Source organism: Mus musculus, chromosome 1 (assembly GCF_000001635.26).
Source record: "Mus musculus strain C57BL/6J chromosome 1, GRCm38.p6 C57BL/6J".
Lineage (NCBI taxonomy): Eukaryota > Metazoa > Chordata > Mammalia > Rodentia > Muridae > Mus > Mus musculus.
Genome location: NC_000067.6, coordinates 27,883,474 through 27,904,661, shown reverse-complemented (window position 1 = coordinate 27,904,661; position 21,188 = coordinate 27,883,474). Strand labels below are relative to the sequence as shown.

The 21,188-nt window shown below is 34.7% G+C and overlaps 1 long non-coding RNA gene and 1 pseudogene across 1 annotated transcript; one reads left to right on the top strand and one right to left on the bottom strand.

Moving 5' to 3' along the window:
• Positions 1-2,474: 2,474 nt before the first annotated feature.
• On the bottom strand, positions 2,475-20,616 carry Gm5524 (predicted gene 5524). Its single transcript, NR_151583.1, has 2 exons — positions 20,584-20,616; positions 2,475-4,234 (listed from the first exon to the last, which is right to left on the bottom strand). It is a non-coding gene; the product is annotated as a predicted gene 5524 (long non-coding RNA).
• Positions 3,590-4,243, top strand: Gm18776 (predicted gene, 18776; annotated as a pseudogene).
• Positions 20,617-21,188: the final 572 nt, after the last annotated feature.

Here is a 21,188-nt window from a genome sequence, read left to right as displayed (position 1 = left end):
CCTTACCCTGCTTCTATGAGGGTGCTCCTTCACCTACTCACCCACTCTTACTTCACCTCCCTAGCATTCCTCTACACTGAGACATCAAGCCTTCACAGGACCAAGGGCCGCCCCTCCCATTGATGCCAGGTAAGGCCCCTTCAGCTCCTTCCCCTAACTCTTCCATTGGGGTCCCTATAATCAATCAGATGGTTGGCTGTGAGCATCTACATCTGTATTGGTCAGGATCTGGCAGAGCTTCTCAGGAGACAGTTGAATCAGGCTTCTGTCAGCAAGCACTTTTTGGCATCAGCAATATCGTCTGGGTTTGGTGTCTGCATGTGGATGGATCCCCAGATTGGGGGAGTCTCTGGATGGCCTTTCCTTCAGTCTCTGCTGAACTGACTTTTATTTTTTTAATTTAAATTAAATTTAAATTTTAAAATTTTAAACTTGCCCAAAGAATGTGAAACTTAATCACAACATTTTATACTTAAAAAATTACAGAAAACACAATATTTGTTCAACACACTTTCCTTCTACAATAATGCAGCAAATTTACTATGAAAGTTACTAAAAAATTTCTCCAAACCTTTTAGTGAGCATATGTATTTAATTTTTTTCATTATTGAAAATAGGTGCTTTCCCATGCAATGTCTTGATTACAGTTTCCCGTTCACACTGCTCCTGCTCTATGGATCTAGTCCCTATCTGTCTCCCCTTGGAAAAAATAAAACAGGATTCTAAGAGACAAATACCAAGCATGACAAAAAAAATTATGACAAAGCAAAACACTTCACATGTAGATAAACAAGTCAACCAAGCAGAAGGAATAGCATTCCAAGAACAAGCAAGAATCAGAGAACACACAGTTGAGAGTTCCATAAAAAAGCTAAGCTGAAAGGTATAAGACATAAACAATCTGGTAAAGACCCTGTGTTTATTGTTTAAGTCTCTGTGAGTTCATATGACTCTTGCTTTTTTCATTCAGAACAAGCCATGACCTTGTTTGCCTGATGTTCTCTGTCTCTTCTGGCTCTTGAGTTTTTAAACTCTCCTCTCTGAGATGTTCCCTGAAGCTTAAAATACCCCAGGTACAATTCACAGACCACATGAAACTCAAGAAGGAAGACCAAAGTATGTCTACTTTGGTCCTTCTTTGAAGAAGGAACAAAATACCCAAGGAAGGAGATACAGAGACAATGTGTGGAGCAGAGACTGAAGGAAAGACAATCCAGTGACTCCACACCTGTGGAGTCACCAAACCCAGACAGTATTGTTAATGCCAACAATTGCTTGCTGACAGGAGCCTGATATAGTGGTCTCCTGAGGGCTCTGCCAGTGCCTGACAAATATAGAGGTGGATGCTCTCAGCAAGCCATTGTACTGAGCACAAGGTTTCCAATGGAGGAGATAATAAAGAAAGCCCCTGGGACGAACAACAATATGAACAAACTGTTACCCCCCAGAACTCCCAGGGACTAAACCACTAAACAAAGAGTACACATGGAGAGACCCATGGCTCCTGCTGTATATGTAGCAGAGGATGGCCTTGTTGGACACCAATGGGAGGAGAGGCCCTTGGTACTGAGAAGGCTCAATACCCCAGTGTAGGGGAATGCCAGGACATGAAAGCAGGAGTGGGTGGGTTGGTGAGCATGGGGAAAGGGGATGGGATAGGGGGTTTTGAAGGGGAAACCAGGAAAAAGTATAACATTTGAAATGTAAACAAAGAAAGCATTTAAAACAAACAAATAAAAAGCCAAAATAACAAAAACAGAACAAAACAAAATAGAATTAACTCACAAAAGTTACAAATGACAAACAAACAGACTGAGAAAGAAGTCAGGTAAACAACACTTTTCCAAAAGCATTTAAATTATGCTCCAATCTTAAAATATTCCATAAATCTTATTCTTTTATATATAGATACTAATGCACAGAATGTGCTTATTTTTATTCCTTTTAATTTTCTTACAGTCCAGTCATTACCCCCTTCCCGGTCTGCCCTCCCACAATTCTTCATCCCATTCATTCTTCTGGCTCCAAGAGGATGTCACTGTCATTCCCACCAGACTTCCACACTCCCTAGGCCCCAAGTCTCTCAAGTCTTCAATCACGTTGAGATTGTGCTTATTTTCTGCAGTCCAGAATAGGTAGGTCAAGAAGTACGATGGAAGTATTTTAAAGTTTTCTTAGGTAGTGAAAAACATACTCTTCTTAGGATTTTATAAATCATTCAACATAATTTTAGGAGAGGAGGTTTTTGTTTCTTGTTTTTTTTTTTTTTTTTTTTTTTATTTTTCCCACATAACCCAAATTCTAACCTTTTGTCTAAGGAACACTGAAATGTGTGTGAGTATGTTTACACTTCCTGTTTCACAAAGCATTGAATCACTGAATGAAGAAAAAAATGATGTTATAAATTATATTTAGTCTTAATTTAGGTGTTCTTTTACTTCTGTTATTCAAATAATTTAACAATATAAAATTTTCCAAAATGCTTATGACTTTATTGATATAGTTACATATTTATTCATATGAATGAACATCTTATTTTTCTCACTAGGAAAGAAGTAAAAATTATAAAGAAATAATTTCCAGTGTGTTAATAGTTTCATAACTAGATACTAGCTATGATCCTCCTTACTCCCGCAAAGTATTCCTGACTTTCATCCCTTTTTCCAGTTCCAATGTCTGCCCACTATAGGTCTTGTAAATTGAATGATGTGCTCCACTTTGATGTTGAATTCTTTCCTCTGAACCCTTTTTTTTTTTTGTAGGATTAACCTAATTTTTATGCTCACCAAACTCTATGTCAGGAAAGAATTCCCCAAGAGCTTAATTTAAGCCTGGGGGGTATGGATAATACCTTCAATGACCAAGGTTGTGACTTCAGCTAGAGAAGAATAATGGCACATGACAATAGTGTCAGGAACTGAGAGGTCTTATTTAATTCTGGGGTCCACACATTCTAATATAAAGCATACTATTAAAATGCTGAATATGAATATTTATAGAAATATATTTGAACAAAGGCAAAGTGTTATGTTATGTGGAATGAGTTATGTTGACTAAATTATCTCTCTAGTTGTCATGACAACCTTGTACTTTTTCAACAACATATAGATGATTAAATGATGAGCTAGATGGGATTTGAAAGCGTTCATAGAGACACATTCCATCAGAATTGTTGAAAAGGACCACAGAAGTGTCATGCTTCAACACACAACCTATTCATATGCTACTCCTAAGTTTAATAAAAATAAGTAAGTGAGGCACTCCAGATTAACAACATTGGTGTTTTCCTTGTATATTTTTCATGTCAACCTTTAGCTTTAAAGTGAGCCCTATCACTGGAAACTGTGACTTTGATTGTTTGGCACTTATCATATGTGACTGACATAATATCACTTCCACAGAGAACATATGTCCTATGTAGTTTTCCTTAAAATAATAAGACCAGCTTAAATTTGTCTCAAGGGCGCTGATTATAATACTAAAGAATGTAATCCCAGCTCTTCCTCAAGACCACGTGGCACAGGCCTTGGCTGGAGGTACTGGGTCTGCCTCAACCAGGTCCAGGCAAGCTGAGCCTTCAGTTAACACTGGGCACAAGTTAAATCCTAGGAAGAAGGAGACACATGGGTCAGGCCAAAAGGCCCAAAACCAGAAAGGTGAAGAGACCAAACTGCTCAGATTTTTGCCTGCAGCTAGTGATGAGAATTTCAAAAGGCTGTGAAGTAGTGCCTGAAACAGAGCAGCCAAGAAGAGGGCAGGGTCTCGTGAAGTCTCTAAACCAAATAAGTCTCCTGGGGTCAAAACATTGCTTGAAGAGTTATTCACAGTAGCTGCTCAGGCTCGAGGTAAGAAGTGTCCAGCACCAATTCAGAACAGTGATGGGGACGAGGAGGAAGACTGGGGAAGATGGTGTGCTGACCCAGGGGCGTCTTTGAGGCTCTGAAGGTATGGTGGATGACTGTGGAGCCATCTCTCATCTCCAGGGATAAGGAGGAAAAGTTTTTGCTTACTGCAAGAGCAGCTCTGAAGCAGAGGGCCCGAGACACCGCAGCTAGGGTCCAGTGGAGTGAAGAGGACACTGATGAAGATGAAGATGATGGTGTTTTCCCTGAGTCCGACCCCAGAAAGGATAACAACGTAGAGAGGGATTTGCAGATTAATATGGAAGATGAAGAAGGTAGACTTTGTGCTGCCCTCTGCTGGGGAGATAGACCAGGATACCCAGGCTCCAGACCTGCAAAGAGAGTTCACAAGTTCACATTAATCTACAAATATTATCATCAGCTGTGATTTTTATCTTCATGTTTTAATTATTTTATTCTAGAGAAGTCCCCCAAAATATACACAACTGCCTTAATGTAAAAGGCATTTTAGGCAGAGACAGGCAGATTTCTGAGTTCAAGGCCAGCCTGGTCTACAAAGTGAGTTCCAGGAGAGCCAGGGCTATACAGAGAAACCCTGTCTCATAAACCAAAAAAAAAAAAAAAAAAAAAAAAAAAAAAAAAAAAAGGCAATTTAGATTCTCAACCTGAAAGCATACAGCCACAACAGATTAAATTTCACAGTTGGCTCATTTTACTTGTCTGGCAACTAATTCATATTTACATGAAATTAAATAATCATTTTTTTTTTGTTACAACTCATATGTCAGAAGACAAGGCTATGTTCTGGCATAAGGTAAATGATTAATCAAAACAAGTTAGGATACATGAAAAGAAACATATGCAAACTTTGAGTGATAAATTTCAGAACATACGTTCTTACCAAATCCTGATATATGTTCTTTTACTAGTCTTTAATACTTTCTTTCACCAAACTAAAAAAAAAAAATTGTAAAACTACCAACCCAAAATTCTAGCATTGTTCTATTGATGAAAGTGAACACCAAAGAGTCCTTGTACCAGTCACTGGGGTCTTGGTGGGCTCCCATATCATCTTAGTCAGATGATGCAAGTGATATGTGGAAATCAGACATGATGCCAGGTATGCTCTATAAATTTTTTTTAAGTTGGAGTAAAATTGTGTACCAGTTACTCTTATTTGATGTACTGAATGCAGTTGACTTAACTGGCTTATATTTAAAGTTAACAAGGCAAAGGATATTGACATCTTTACCATTCAGTTTACCAGTTAGGTTTCCATTCAATAAATTGAAGTGGGCTATAATCCTAGAAGGACCTCTATTCAGTGCATAATTTTCATGGAATATAATGGAATCTAGATAAATTATGAATTAGTGAAGAATGAAAAATTAGAATAAAATAAACTATAAAAAAACAATAAAAAATCTCTTCTATTATATGCATAACAAAAACAGAGAATTTCTTCCTACTTAGGCCAGATTGCCAGTATAATTTCCCATAAAAATGCAAATGCTTTCAGATATTTTATTAAAATGTCATTAATTTTTATTTCTTTTGTTAACTTTCTAATGATTTTCTCATTCTGTATAGTGCACTATTAGTGATTTGCTTACCCAAAATACATGTCAATATTAAACAGTATTATCAACTTCCTATATTAATCTACATGATTTTTCCTTCAGCAATCTAAATACTATTGCTTATATACGGTTGGGCCTTTCTACTCTCACTTGTAATTATCTCCTTCATTTTCAGTAACTAGAGATATCAGGTGCATCTTTGTCCAGGGAAAACTTCATCTCAATGACAACGATATGGTTTTGACATCTAAATCTCTTCCCTTTTCTTCACCAACATGTGTAATCTAAATCTAAGCATTCAGTGGGATCATGCTCTGATTTTCTGATTCTTAAACACTGAACTGAAATAATGTGTGTGGTAATTTGTTCATAGATCCTTCATTTGAAAGGTCCAAGTTCTTTAATTTGCACTAATTCTTATTTTACAAATTATTAGTTTTATCATTACTAGTCTAGAGAACTATATTCGTAAATTCTGCAAGAAAGTAATAATTATATTAAAATGCATATAAAGACAGAGATTAAGTATTGCAAGTACCTATGTCCCTGCAATGCAAATTTTATGTAAATGTTAGTCCTCCAACTATTCATGAATAATTCTTAAATTTTAATTATGTTTTTCAGGATGCACATAAGTTCTATTAAACAATGTAGTTTGGCCTATTTTAAGGTTTCCTAAGGTTTTACTTGTGATATTTTATGTTTACTGAGTATCTTATATTATTTTCTAAATTACATTCTAAAGCATATATTATATATTATAATTAAATTTCATATTTAAGTACAATTACATTACTTCTTTTCTTTTTCTTTCTCTAACCTCTGCCATGTCCTCCAAATTTATAGGCTTGTTTTTATATATGAATATAAATGTATAAATATATAAATATAACCAGCTGACCCTTTTTTTCATTGTGCTTGTATGTGCATGAATTCAGGGGACTATCCACCTAATTGGTTATCAAATACCAAGTAATATACTTTCAGAATCTAAATACTTCCTTCATTTTGTAAAGTATAAACAGATATTTTCTAATCTAAGAATAAAATTTGCTAGGAAAACCTATTGAATAGTAAACACAAGTGTTAATGTTAGCATAATACCAAATTATCAAATAAAAATCCCATGAAAGCTACTTAATATTAGGTTTGTTTGTATAATTAGAAACTCAGAAGCAGAATAAGATCGGGTGTTTAAGACCAACGTGAACAAATTAGTGAAATACTATGTCAAAATACCAAGTAAGAAAAAAAGAAAAAAGGGCTGAAGCCCCTCGATGATAGTACTCTTGCCTATCATGAATAAGCAAGGCCCTGTGTAAATGCCTAGTATAACCAAAAAAATATAAATAATGAATAAATAAAATGTTTGTATTAGTATTAGTATTAGTCTGACAGTATTTGAACATACCTGAAGCAATCATAATTTTAATGTTATTAATTAAAAGATTAATCTTGTGAGTGTTTTCAGACACTGATGGTTAATTGTCCTTCTGTCTTTGACTGTTGCCTAAGTGAGAAACTGTGGTGGAGGTGTTTGTTCACCCCAGGCCTTCTGGGATGCACAAAGAGAGAGAAGAGACCTTGGTTTAAATATCCTCATCAAGGTTATATCCCAATGTCTCCTCTTGATTTGAACCCATTTTCTAAGTGTTACATCACCTCTCCTCTCCACAACATTACAGCTGAGTCAAGTTTTCAGTACGTGTTAATTTAGAAACAAGTTAGAATTCACTGAAAGTAGTCAACATGTACTAGATCCCCTACAATTAGTGTACATAAACATAAACATAAGCTTTCAGTAGCTCAGAACAAAAGTTCATTGTACTTTCTTAGACTGTACTTTTAATCTTTAAAGCACTCTATGCTTGCCGAGAAAGGATGCTCCAGCCTATTAAATATCCCCGGTTGCAGAAACTGTGCAAGGAAAGAGATACCAGTTTCTATGTTAAGTAAATGTTTTGATGATGTTGGGATTTATATGAACCGTGATCCTGGAGATGCTGAGGGTGGGAAAGAATGTACGTTGAAGAAAATTTCTATTCTTTGTGTTCAAAAAAAAAAAAAAAAAAAAAAACAGCATACTGGTATAGATTAGACTGGGACATGCTGCCCTAGTTAAGCTGCTCTCCTCCTAAGCTTCTGACCTGTGGCCCATCCTCAGCGTGAGTCAAAATAAAGCACCTACTTGAAAAAAATACCAAGAAGAGCAGCAGTATCAGAGATAAAGGGTTTAATATGCCACTCTGTCTTATCCCATTTCTTGTTTCAAACCCTGCTTGCTCTCTGAATAAGAAGAACCAACCAATTCACCAGTTAGATACTTGCAGATCCAGCAATCTGCATTTTCTGTTAGTTGCAGCAATCTCCTTCTAATACTGTCACCCTCCCCATTGTCTCTCCCTGGCAATGGTCACTCTGAATTAAGTTCTTTGCAAACAAAATTTTAGTAGAGACAACCATGATCATCTATGCTTACCTCTCTTTGTTTTCTAAAATCAGCACAGGCTATTATTGACTTCAAGATAAAAATGTCATGCCTATAGTGATGACAGGATAAAATGAAATGATTGTACCCAGATGCAACTGGAACCAAAATACATGAACAAAGTACTTAAGAACAGGCAAAGGAACTAGTGACCTGACTCAGTGAATAAAATTTCCTGCCGCCAAGTCCATGTACCTGTTTTATACTCTGGACTCACATGGAAGAGGGATTGAGTACTGTAGTTGTCCTCTGACCCAAACATGTAAACATGGTTCAAGAATACTACACACACACACACACACACACACACACAAACACATGTACACACACACACACACACACACACACACACACACACACACCACGCATGCAGGCACCCAAACACTAAAATATGTGAATTAAAGTAAAAATAAAGAAAAGATTAAACAATGGTTCCTTAGTTTCACAGAATTATAATTATCAGTATAGATTTTATGGATTCTATTCCCCTTTCATTATGATACCATCATAAAGGTCATTCCTATTTCCCTACATATTGTTCATGATGCTTTTGACATTAAAGTTTTATTAGGCAATAAGATGTGATTCTACAGTTATTTAAATGACATTTTCTATAGAATCTTGACCATCCCTACAGAATGAAATTAATATGATAATATGCATTTGTTCATTTTTATGATTCACGTGTTTGTATTTTAATCATTAATCAATAATATCTTAGAAAGGAATTACCAATCTGAAGGGAATTTTTTAGTATCTATTCTCTCGTTTTCATTCTTTCCTTTTTTTAACATTCTGAACACATGGATAGTCTCCTTTTCCTTTTTATACTTTTGGAATGTTATGAAACAATATCTGTCGCTGGAACAATGAATGGAGTTGAAGTATGTGGAAGTCACAGACTTAAAATTATTATATTGTAGTCTGTCTGTAAATGTTTTGGTGAAATTGCATTTAAATTATATTGGAGAATTAGGTAAAAGATTAAGGAAATGACTAATTTACAGTCTGTGGTAAAATTTTCTGAATGCAAAATATCAAGAAGTTTCAAAATAAACAGAAAACAAAGGTGTATAAATTATGTACATTTTACAGTAATATTGTCAGAGCTTTCTTAACCACAAAGTAAACAGTGTACATGAATAAAGAAACATTATTATATTTCAGGTGTGATAAAATATACCAGGGCTCAATTATGCCACTAGATGGAGCATTTAGCACTATGGAATATTTTTAATGATTCTTCAATATATTTGAAATTTATAATGAATCCAAGTAGTTACAAAAAACAACATTCTCCTAAAATTTGGGAAATTAATCATCACACATATAGTATTTTATAGCAAAAAACTTACTTTATGACCACGATAGTTGATAAATTGTGAGATGAGACTTTTAATAAGAAAATAATTCTGGACTGGGTTAGTTGCTTTATGTATTCTTTTTGAAGGACCTCTGTGCTATTCTTTGTTCTGGTAGGATGAATTTAGAATTCCCCCTACAGTGTGTAGGATTCCCTTTGTACAGACTGACCAGAATGCTTTATCATTTTTGTAAAAGGATTCTAAGTGTTAAAATATATTTACACTGATGATGAGACTTTACACTTTTGTGAACATACACATTTAAATATTTTCCTTGTTGTCCACTGTACAATACTTCAAACTCAAGATAAGATGCCTTTGCTAAGGGAGAAAACAAATATATGACTGAATGCCTTTCCAGTGTTGTGCCCAATATTCTTGCAAAAAGTGTACAGCTGATTAGAACAGAACAAATAAGTGATTTTCAATAATGATAATGTAACATATTAGCTTGATACTAAAATTCAGATGAAATGAGGAGAAGAAGAAAGGAGGAGGAGTGAAAGAGAAGGAGGAGGGGAAGGAGGAGAAGGAAGAGGAAGAAGAGGAAGAGAAAGAAGAAGAAGAAGAAGAAGAAGAAGAAGAAGAAGAAGAAGAAGAAGAAGAAGAAGAAGGAGAAGGAGAAGGAGAAGGAGAAGGAGAAGGAGAAGGAGAAGGAGAAGGAGAAGGAGAAGGAGAAGGAGAAGGAGAAGGAGAAGGAGAAGGAGAAGGAGAAGGAGAAGGAGAAGGAGAAGGAGAAGGAGAAGGAGAAGGAGAAGAAGGAGAAGAAGAAAAGAGGAAGAAGAAGGAGAAGAAGGAGAAGAAGAAAAGAGGAAGTTATAAATTAATGAGAGTTGAGAGTAATGGATCTTACACTGTTAATGTGTATATATGACCAGTAAAAGCAGGCCACTATAGAAAAGGGGTCTCAGATGCCTGAGATGGTGAAGGAGCAGCTTTTAACAATCCTTAGGTGAGGGGGAGCCTAAGGGTACCATCCAGAACTGAACAAAACCAGATTGTTCATCATTCATAAGGGCCCTATTTCCTTCCATTATCTTCTGGTTAATGGGGGAAAATAAACGTAAAGAATGAGTAAAAGCTGCCTTCTGTTCTGATTAATTTATGTATTTCCCACTTTTAAGCCCTGTCTTCCTGCCATTCTATTGTCCAGCTGGCAAAATGAAACTGATAACAATTGTGCTATAGAAAACTATTTTGAGTTGATTGGTATTGGTACTGTGAGAAACCATCAGATGAGTGACTATATGAAGTCCTCAAATTCTGCTTCACCAGCTCATTGACCTATATATAATCTTGACCTTCTAATCATTATAGGCATGCAAGTATATGAAAAAGTTACCTAAATAAACATACGATTAAAAAAATGAAAACTCAAGGAAAAGCTAGGAATGTAGCTCAATTGCTGGAATATTTGCATAGCATGCAAGAAGCATTGGTTTTGATCCATACTACTACAGAAAAATCAACAGTGTGGTGCATTCCTGCAACCCCAGCCACTGGGAAGTAAAGGCAGGAGGATGGAGAGGTCAAGGTTTTTTTTTTTTTTTTTTCAACTACATAGTAAGTTTTTGGTTAGCTAGGCTGTCTTAAAAACATAAAAGTCAAGAAATTGCAAATTTGTTATTAACTATCCATAATAATTCCACTGTAGTGCATGAATATATATGAATATACATGCACATACAAGTATATAAATCATTTTATGATGCATTTACTATCTATTTAAAAGAATAAAAGATAAATATAACAGAAAAAAAGACAAGACAGAATGAAAATTGTCAAATATACAAAAATCATCATGAGTGGGGTATTATATGGAAAATATTAACCAGAAAACTTTTCTAAATTTAGGATTTCTTTTTATGAGAACAGGTATCTACTAAGAACAAATATTATCCTATGCTAGGATATATGTTTTGTATTTTTCATTGTAAATCTGAAATTTTTACTATATAGGAATATAGTTTTCATAAAATTTACTATCTATAATTAACATTAATTGAAAATGTTAATATAAATTGAACAAGTAGCAGCTGAAATAAAAGTTTAATAGCTATCTTAAGAATACTTATATATTATACAATTTAAAAAGACCATTTCTATTGATTTCTAGAATTAGTTTTGTGATTTTTTTATCAACATTAAATCTATTTTCATGTTTGTAGGTATTCAATACCTTCCAGAGCAGGCTCACAAAAGATATGTTTGTTGTTGTAAGCGCAGACAAGAATCTAGAGGACACAAGACAAGATTTCAATGTTTTTCCCAATTCTGACAAAGAATTGGACCAGGAATGTGTGGGTAGGAAGAAAAACACAATCCATTTACTTGCTAAGACTACAATTGAGCCAGTGATCTAGGAAGCACCTGGTACTCCAAGGCCCAGGAAAGTGGAGTGGGTATGAAAATGTCCCTCTTCTCTAACATCTAGAGGTCAAAGGGCTTCTTTTCCTGTGCTGTGTTTTTATAAGGATCCTCCATTGTCGAGGTGAGCATTTTACCCTTCTGCCATTTTTTCTTTCATATGACTATCTTGATATTTCTCCTCAGCCTGATTTTCCTACTTCACCTTGATTTTAAAATAGCTAGAATTGATTGTACTTATGTAATTAGGATATGTGTTATGTGTATTTTATAGGTATGTATGTTTGTATGTATGTAACAATAATTAAAATAATTAAAAAATAAGTCAGAAGCCAAGAGGTTAGAAGAGAGAGTAGAGGGTTAATGGAAGGCATTGAAAGATGGAAAGAGAATGGGGAAAATAATGCAACTGCATTTTAATTTTAAAAATTCTTATTATTGTGTTGACTCAAGTCAATCACCACTATCAAATTGTGATGAAAAGTTTGATTTTTAGATATAAAATCAGCAAAAATCATTCAGTTACAGACACGTGACTGTTGATCATTGAAACATGAAGACGTTTTCTTCTTTTTATTTATTCTTGTCTCATACAATACACCCTAACTACAGCCTCCCTACACTCAACTCTTCCAGTTTGTCCCCCATCTCCCCACTCCTCCATACTCAGAGCTTCTCCATTTCTCTTTAGAAAAGAGCAGGCCTCCCAGGGATATCACTCAAACATGGCATAACAAGATGGAATATGACTAGGTATAACCCCTCATATCAAGCCTGGACTAGGCACACATGAACACAATGTGGAAGTAAAATCCCACTGATGTTTGTCCTATCCCTCCTCTCAACTGCTTTTCCTGTTGCTGTGATGAAATACGTTCAGAAAAATAATGCATTAGAAAAAGGTTTCTTTATATCTCAGTTCCAGATTGTCATTCATTATCCCAGAAAACCCACAGTGGCAGGAGATAAAGATAGTTCATCACATTGCATTCATATTCATGAACGAGAAAGCAAGGACTGCATGTATGCTGAGGTTCATCTCACTTGCTTCATGTTTTATAGTACATCATATCTGATAAAGAATGGTCCAGCCAACAATTAAAACGAGACTTCTTAAATCATTTAATGTAATCAAGATTCCACCCCACAGATAACCCAGAGGCCCATCCATCCACCAAGTAATTCTCAATCCTGTCAAGATAACAACACTATTAGGTATATATTTTATAGTGATGATGAGGTCACAGATAAGCCAAATAAGAACAGATTGCAGTGAAATAAAATTGACGCTAGAGGTAAGACTGCTTGGTTACTTAGATTAGATATAGATATCTGAATTATTCTGAAGATAAACAAACAGTAGACATTTTGATTTGCTGCCTGGATATGTCTCAAGATTCTAACTGTAACGCTTGTGAATATAAAATGGACAATGATGTCATCTCATGCTTTTATGAGAGTAGTGTTCAGTAACACATTTCTCTGGAAATTCAGAAATAGTAAGAGTTGTTATAGGAAATCAATTTTAATATTGCCCCTTTAAACTGTTGCCCTATCAGTTTTAAATTTAGTGTTGTCTTCAGAGCCCAAGTTTTCCCAGGTAGAGCTAATATTACAATCTTCACCTCTTATTCCAGCCCTTTGAAGATATAAGTAAAAGAAAAACAAAAGTGTTTTATATTTTGGCTAATAAAACACAACACAAATTTGACTTGGAATCCACAGGATACTGAATACACAGTCCCTTCAAATGTATAGTGAACTCTCTTGTATATGAATGGGAGAATATTTTCAAGCAACTATGTATCATCGCTTATAATTTAACATAACCCTCTATCATAATAACTAAGAAATATAAAAAGCTACTTTAATAATTATTATAGTGAAATATTTAGGGAAACATCACAATTATAATACATGAATCTGGTCAATAAAAATATATATTTTTTCTAATTAGTTTTGATCTGAACTCACAGCTATTGAAATTATGTGCTCCCACCTCAAAATGAACTGATGTGCTGTTTTATGAAATATGCAATTGAGTAGCATAGCAGAAATGAAGAAAGGGCTGCAAACATATATTGCCTAGGTAGTTTTAAGTGCTAGGAAGGTCTGACAATACAAAGGTGATATATTACCAATTCACTTAAAAATGTTTGAGAATAAACCAACAATATATTAGCTGTAAAATTTGTCCGTGGTAGAGAATTAGGTAAATAATTACAGTGTGTATGTATCTATTTCAATGTACGGTAAGATTATGAAGATCAGATTCTGTTCTCACATATAATGAAAGCTACATCCATCCAGTGTACTCTCAGATGAAGCTGAATGCACAGGAGCTTGACTGCTTGTCCTCCTAAAGACAGGATCCGTACTTAAAACTCCCCCCAAAATATAGAACCAATATAAATTCCAAACTAAGAACTCTAGAAATAGAAGTTATTAAATATGTGCAGTTTTAAACTGCCTATGCATTAGGCCAGCACTCATTGTGCATCTGACATCAATTTTTAATCTCATTTTGGATTTTAAAATTGTGAATTGATCATTTAAAATTTTATTATTTGTTCATTTCAAGAGTTATTTAAACTATGAACAAGAACAAAGTAAAATATATGGCCAATATAGATATCTGAACATTGACAATTAATGAAATAACAAACATGATTTCTCTTAGCGAGTAGAGAATTCATTATTAGTATATCTTCCATCCATAATACAGACTTCTTTAGCTGCTACTTTGAATTAAAAAGTAATTTGTCTTTGAGAGTGTCACTGAAAACTCTGATAGGAAACTAAATAAATAGCTACTACTAGATCAAGTCTCCTAAAGAGTGTATTACTCACTTCCTTGATATAATTGTCTTTTTATAGCTGCTATGATCATTCATGTAAATACATATTTAGGGAAACATCCAAAGCATATTATTCAACCAGTGGAGCATGACTGCTCCAGAGAATTGGCTGTGAGCTGCTTGCAGCACTTGTCACCAAAACCTGTTAATTCACAAATGCAGCCGCCGTCACTCCTACCTGTAAATATCTACTGCTCATTATTTCTCCTCATTATTTCAAAGGGAAGTCAATTCTGTGTGGAACTGCTTATTAGACTTGTTTGAAGAAAAAAAAAAAAGGTTATCATGAAAGGAATGAGATGTCTCCAGTAATGACATTTTCAAAAGGAACATACTAATTTAAATACCTGTCTTTAAGAAATATGAGGAAATACTCAACAGAACTAAGGCAGGATGCACTTAATATCTCATTTTTAGAAAGAAAAAGACATATAATTTGAAATAAGTGCTCTTGCGTATCTTCTGCTCAATATTGCTATAATTTAAACTAAAAATTACAGATGTAGCACTTAGCCAGACTCTGCAAATCTATAATGTTAATGAGCATCAGCTGCACATACATATGGCAGACATTCAGAGTCAAATACTACTGGGGAAGATCATTATTTTTTGTCTTTTCTTTATAAAAAGTCTAGCCCTGGAAAAAAGAAGTAGGGATAAAACTAGAGGCATTGATTGACTAATTCCAAATTGCAAAGGATATATCACAAGAATTTTCATGTACTGTCTATATTTTCCCCACTGTCTATTCAGGATAATGAATGAAAATGTAGTCTAGGATGTTGCTCATTATATGACTGAAATACATGATATATAATTAGATGATAAATGATGGAAAGACAGATAGGCAGAGCTAACTACATAGTTTAATAGCTTATTTTTAGCTCCTTGCTTCCAACTGAGAAGAATAGATAAATGCACATTAAACTATAAAGTGAACATGAAAGAAGAGAATGCCTTATGGTGAATATGTTTAAATTATAAAATATGAATTGAATTTTGGGTGACATATAATAACTTCAACTTTTATATGAACTCCTATATGACTCAAAAACGTCTGTCTTTATTCATGCTATAGTAGTGCAATGGGTTTCCAGTGTTCACTAAAACACAACCTGGTCCAATACTATCTTTTAGAGACATTCACTCACATCTATAGAGGGACATCTCTTCGTGGATAACAAAGGAATTTCAATGCTGGTGATATTAGTGAGCACTCTCTTTCGAGAATCAAACTTACTGCCAGAAGAAACATTTCTTCCAGGAAATTTAATATTTCAGTTCTACAGATTTGAACTTTACATAAAATGATTCTAGAACTTTGAGATCCCTATGTAAGGAAGAGTGAGTATCTTAGTTAGGACTTTACTGCTGTGAAAAGACACCATGACCAAGGCAACTCTATGAAGGACATTATTTAATTGGGGCTGGCTTAAAGATTCAGAGGTTCAGCCATTATCTTCAAGGCAGGAGTATGGCAGCATACAGGCAGGCATGGTGCAGGAGGAGGTAAGAGTTCTAAATATTCATCTAAAAGCTGTTAGCAGAATACTGGTTTCTAAGCAGCTAGATGAGAGTCTTAAAGCCCACACCCACAATGACACACCTACTTCAACAAGGCCACATCTATTCCAACAAGGCCACACCTTCTAATATTGCCACTCCCTGTGCCAAGCATATATAAAACATCACCCTGAGTAAAAGTATTAGTTTTAATGTTGGGAACACTGAAAGTCTTTATAGTGAAAAGAGAATGGTTACTATGAATTACACCGCTTGCATGCTTCAAGGTGTCTGTGTTACATCACAGTACAGTATCCCAGATAGAAGGACTTTGAGGACAATTTTATTCAGGGCTGCACCCCACTATGATTACACCAACAATGTTTATATCGTTGCAATAAAATAGAAAGAAAGAGAGAGAGAAGAGAAGAGAAGAGAAGAGAAGAGAAGAGAAGAGAAGAGAAGAGAAGGAAGGAAGAGAAGGAAAAGAGAGAGATGTGAAGTATATCAGAACTTTATATTAATCTGTTCAGTTTACTAATGTCCATTACATTTGTCAAGGCTGTGATATTTGTTATGATATCACTGGCAAGAACACAAGCTTGGTTTCCATAAACTTTAGATTTTTCTTTTTTACAGTCAATACATGGAACTTTTATATATGCCTTTATGCCTTAGAGTTAAGTGCCATGTCTTGGTGAATACATGTATATTTTCAAAATGTTTGTTTCCACAACTTTAACTTGTGCTTATTAAAATAACTGGGCCTTACTTCAGTTTTCAACTCTGACATCAAAAACGCGAATCACTTTTGTGCAAAATATTCGTTGTGAACAACAACTACAACAAAACCCTTATTTTTCCATTTTGCATTTTAAATTGTTTTAAAAAGAATTTTGTAGTCCTAAAACTTTGAGTCATAAGAGCATGTTTGCAGTTTTGCAGGCAGTAACAGTGAATATTAATTCTTTTGTAAGAGGGTAGTGACATGCCATCACTGATTTCACCACCAAAAACAAAAGCATATTCTTTTATCTTATGCAGTTGCCACTGGTAGGACACTTGGGGCCATATGTAGAGGTATATACCTCTCTAGTAGCCAATAGAGTTTTAACTTCAATACATTTTCTATGTCAGAAGTGAAAAAAAAAATTTTTGCAATAATATTTGAAGAAAGAAAATGTTTCACTACATGATAATTGGTTTGACACTTTCTTTTACCATTCCCACAAACGCAACAAGCTCTATATGTTCTTACAGATGGAGTGTTGAAAGTGAACTTCATTTTGTGAGAAGACTTTGCTTTTCCTCAAGAAATCCAGAATGTCTGTCTAGCTTCCATGAATTCATGTCTCAAACTTGGAGTGTCGAGCTGGCAAAAGAGGCAGCTCCTTTTCTCTAAGTTACTTCACATTCTCTAGAATTCATTGACATTGCAAAGATATGCCTCAGTTCTTCAGGTTGGCCTGACCCCCTTCCTAAATCTCTTCTTTATATTACCATCAAAGTTCTACCAGTAAATGACTGGAAGCAGAACCATTGACATAACTGAATAAATACAATTATCTTTGCTTGCTTGCTTGCTTGTTTTAATGTCAGGGAGTAGTTTCCAAAGATTTCTCCTTCTGTCAAGTTGTTTCCTACAAATATTTTCTCTGTTTTATTTTCTAATAGCTGAGTAGCCATCCTCCAATCAAGCTGTTCCTTTTGCAAACATATTCCTGTCACTTCTTTCCTCTTTCATTTAGTATGTCAGCTCTCAGATCTATCAGTTACATTCTCAAGCACACTATTTTTCTTTATAACATATTTTATTCAAGTTTTGTAGGGCCCTATACTGTGCTTAATTTGTGGGACGGTCAGTCAGATTACAGCAGCCCCTGAAATGCTTTATGGTTGTAGCAGTGATCTTGACATACAAACCTTCTGATTTCCAAAGAATTGCCTTGTGAAACTCCCTGGCCTGTGAGAACTCTAAGCCCAAATGTCAATGTCTTTTTCCACTCTATGTTGAAGTATCTATATAGTAAATAATATTACTAAATTAAATGTTTGTCAACAAATAGATATTTTACATGTTCTCATTTAACCCTTTTAATAGAAAAAATAATAACTTATTTTCCCCTGAATTAAGGTAAAATATAAAAGATATAGCAAAATTATTACTGGGAATTTAAAGTTAACAGTCACAAATAATAGAAAATGTGACTGAATCCAGACCTGGCATTCCTGCACCTAAACCTCAAGAAACTGGAGGCCCCAGGAAGTGAAGAGATCTGGTGGGGTGTGTGTGGGGGGATGGACATTCTCATGGAGACAGGGTGGGGAGGAGGTAAAGGATGTGTAACAGTCAGAGGGTAGAATGGGGGGTGGATAAAATCTGGAGTATATAAAAAAAAAGATAACATTTAAAAAAAGAGTAAATGTGAAATAGAAATTGATCTCAGAAGCTTCCTCTCAGGCAAAAGATTTGAAGAGAATGAAAAGATGTATAAAATGACAGGGATGGTCTTAGTTCAAGCTGATGAGGCATTTTTGCTTGATGAATGAATGAATGAATGAATGGATCCCAAACAATTAGCTCTTAAAGCTTATGCAGAGCTGAAAATTCTATTCACACTGCTTTCACCACTTGGCTAATTTTTAATTTTCTGTGTAACTACTATTGTCATTTAATAAATACTATTTTATTACATAGTACAAATGTGTAATTTTTATTTATATACATGTCATAGTAAACTCTACTACTTTATTTCATCATTTAACACAATATACTTTTTTATATAAATCAATGGCTTTAATATAGTAAATCCATAGAAACATCATGATTTTTAAATTCAGTTCCAATGTATAGTCAGATTAAAAGTTTCCATAGAAAAGCCATAAGTTATAGCTCAAAGCCACTCTCTTATAAAACTGAAAATTCTCTGTAGACATCTAATGGAAGTTGTGGCTGTCTCTTCTTCATCAATACAGAGCCTTTAATAAAACTGGTCAACTTTTGATGAATACTATTCTAGTCCAAGGAAAAGAGTAACTTCCATTCTGTTTCATGTTTTTTAGAGCCATGCGGAGTTGAAAATTGAATGGTAATTTTCTGAAAAAGCTTTCTGGCTGAAGAAGATACAAAATGCAAATGAGAATGATGCTTCGAACTTGGACAGCTGATCTTCAGATCCCTGTTGGAGCCTATGATGGCTCCTGCTCCTTCTACTTTATTCTGAGATATTCTGTACTAGTTTTCTCTACCCACCTATTTCCTTGGGGAGTAGGTAAGAAAATATTGCTAATGGTAGACCCAGTGGGTACCTATCAGCAATTTATTTTACCTTTTTGTTTCAGTCAATAGTTTCGGTAATATTGTCTTTTCTTTTAATTTCTATTTTTATCATTGTGGATTTTGCCTTTGAATACTGTACATTTCAGCAATGTCCTTTCTGTTGGTATTCTATTTTCTTCCTCTCAAACAGGCCCTGGAAATCTAGCCTAGGCTGATCTGAAACGAAGCAACCCAGGATTCTTTCAAACTTCTGGCAAACCCTCCTGAATCAGCCTACTAAAAAGCCAGATTTAAATATATGGACCACAATGGTTGGCATTTTTGTCATTTTTTAACACCTATTTTTTTAAAGCATCATAAAAATCTTAATCAATGTAATCCTTATGCTAGGCCCGATTTGTCTTGCAAGTACAGTGACCCTGACTCATGGGGTTACTGAACTTCAGACCAGAGGTTCATGGAAATCAGAAATGGAACCCTTAATCTGTAGGAGGCATCTCACTTCCCGTGCTCTCTCTGTTTCAACTGAAAAAAAAAAAAAAACAACAAAAAAAAAACACTTTTGAAAATAAAAATATAATTGATATTTTTGCTATGCCATCTGTCTTTAATATTCTACATTGCATAGTATATGTGCAAAGCCCAGGGTTCTAAATAGATGCATAATGTTGACTGGAGTTGCAGAAAAAAATAATTAATAAAGAAAACCTGAACAAATTAAAATTACTATATAAAGAACAAGGAACTGAAGACTCTCCTTTGTGTGAGATAAGCAGGTCATCATGGCAAAAATCAGTGTCTTTGTGTTGAACAGAAGTAGTCCATTCTCATTAAACTCCTTTACCAAAACACAAAATGAGGTGAAATGAGGTCCCTCCCAGAACTCAGAACAGCACATTTTTGAGCAAGTGGTTACTTGCCTATTTTTTGTGGCAGATAAAAATAAATATAAAGAAATCAAGCAATATGTTCTTCAAAGACTGTATGCAAAGTATGGTATAAGTGGGAAGAAATCATATGTCTTAGCTTATGATGAGATGGGATTTACATAGACTAGCACCTTAATCAAAAAGTACTTGCTACTACCAATAAAGTAAGGTAAAGATTAAAATATTAATATTAAGTTTGTCCTTGAAAACTGAGCAAATATCTAATCACAGTACTGTATAAATGAGGATAATATTATATCAAGAGTCCTTTTGCAACTCTCAGAGGAATAAAATAAAGTGAAACAAAATGTATCCATTCCACCTGTTCTGAAATTTTCCTGAACCACTTACCTATGGATTGTGCTTCTAGAAGACATCAACATTGTGTTAGAAATGCCTTTTAGTGCAAATGTTGTTTTCAGTTGCTGGGTTAATAAATTACTCTATGTCCTGGGCTTATGCCAGTTCCATGATTTTCTTGTGTACTAAACTCAGAAGTCCAAAGTCATTTCAAGTTAATGACTAAACTCAGATGGTTCTCATATTTCTGGAGAAGTAGAGATTCATGAATAGAGTTTCCTTTTCTAGCTTTGATTAAGTACCCATTTTTCCCTGCTTTGGTTTCTTCTGACTTATTGAGGCTATGTCATAGTCATTCATAAACGCACTAACTCTCTCACTGGGATTTCTAGCACATTCCTTTTATAAAGACTTCTATTGTATCAGAAGGGATGATCTGTTATCAAAGTTTGTGACTTGATCTGAGGCATATCAATCTTTTTCACTGAATGAGCTAACACTAATATGTTACCAAATGGGGTGTATTTGGATATATGTGTATGTGGCTATTTTCAATTATACACTCACATTTGTTTTGATTGTTTGTTTTGTCTTGTTCTCATTCTTTTTTGGCCTTATGCTTACAAGCTTCTTTGTCTTTTTCTAGTATAGATTTG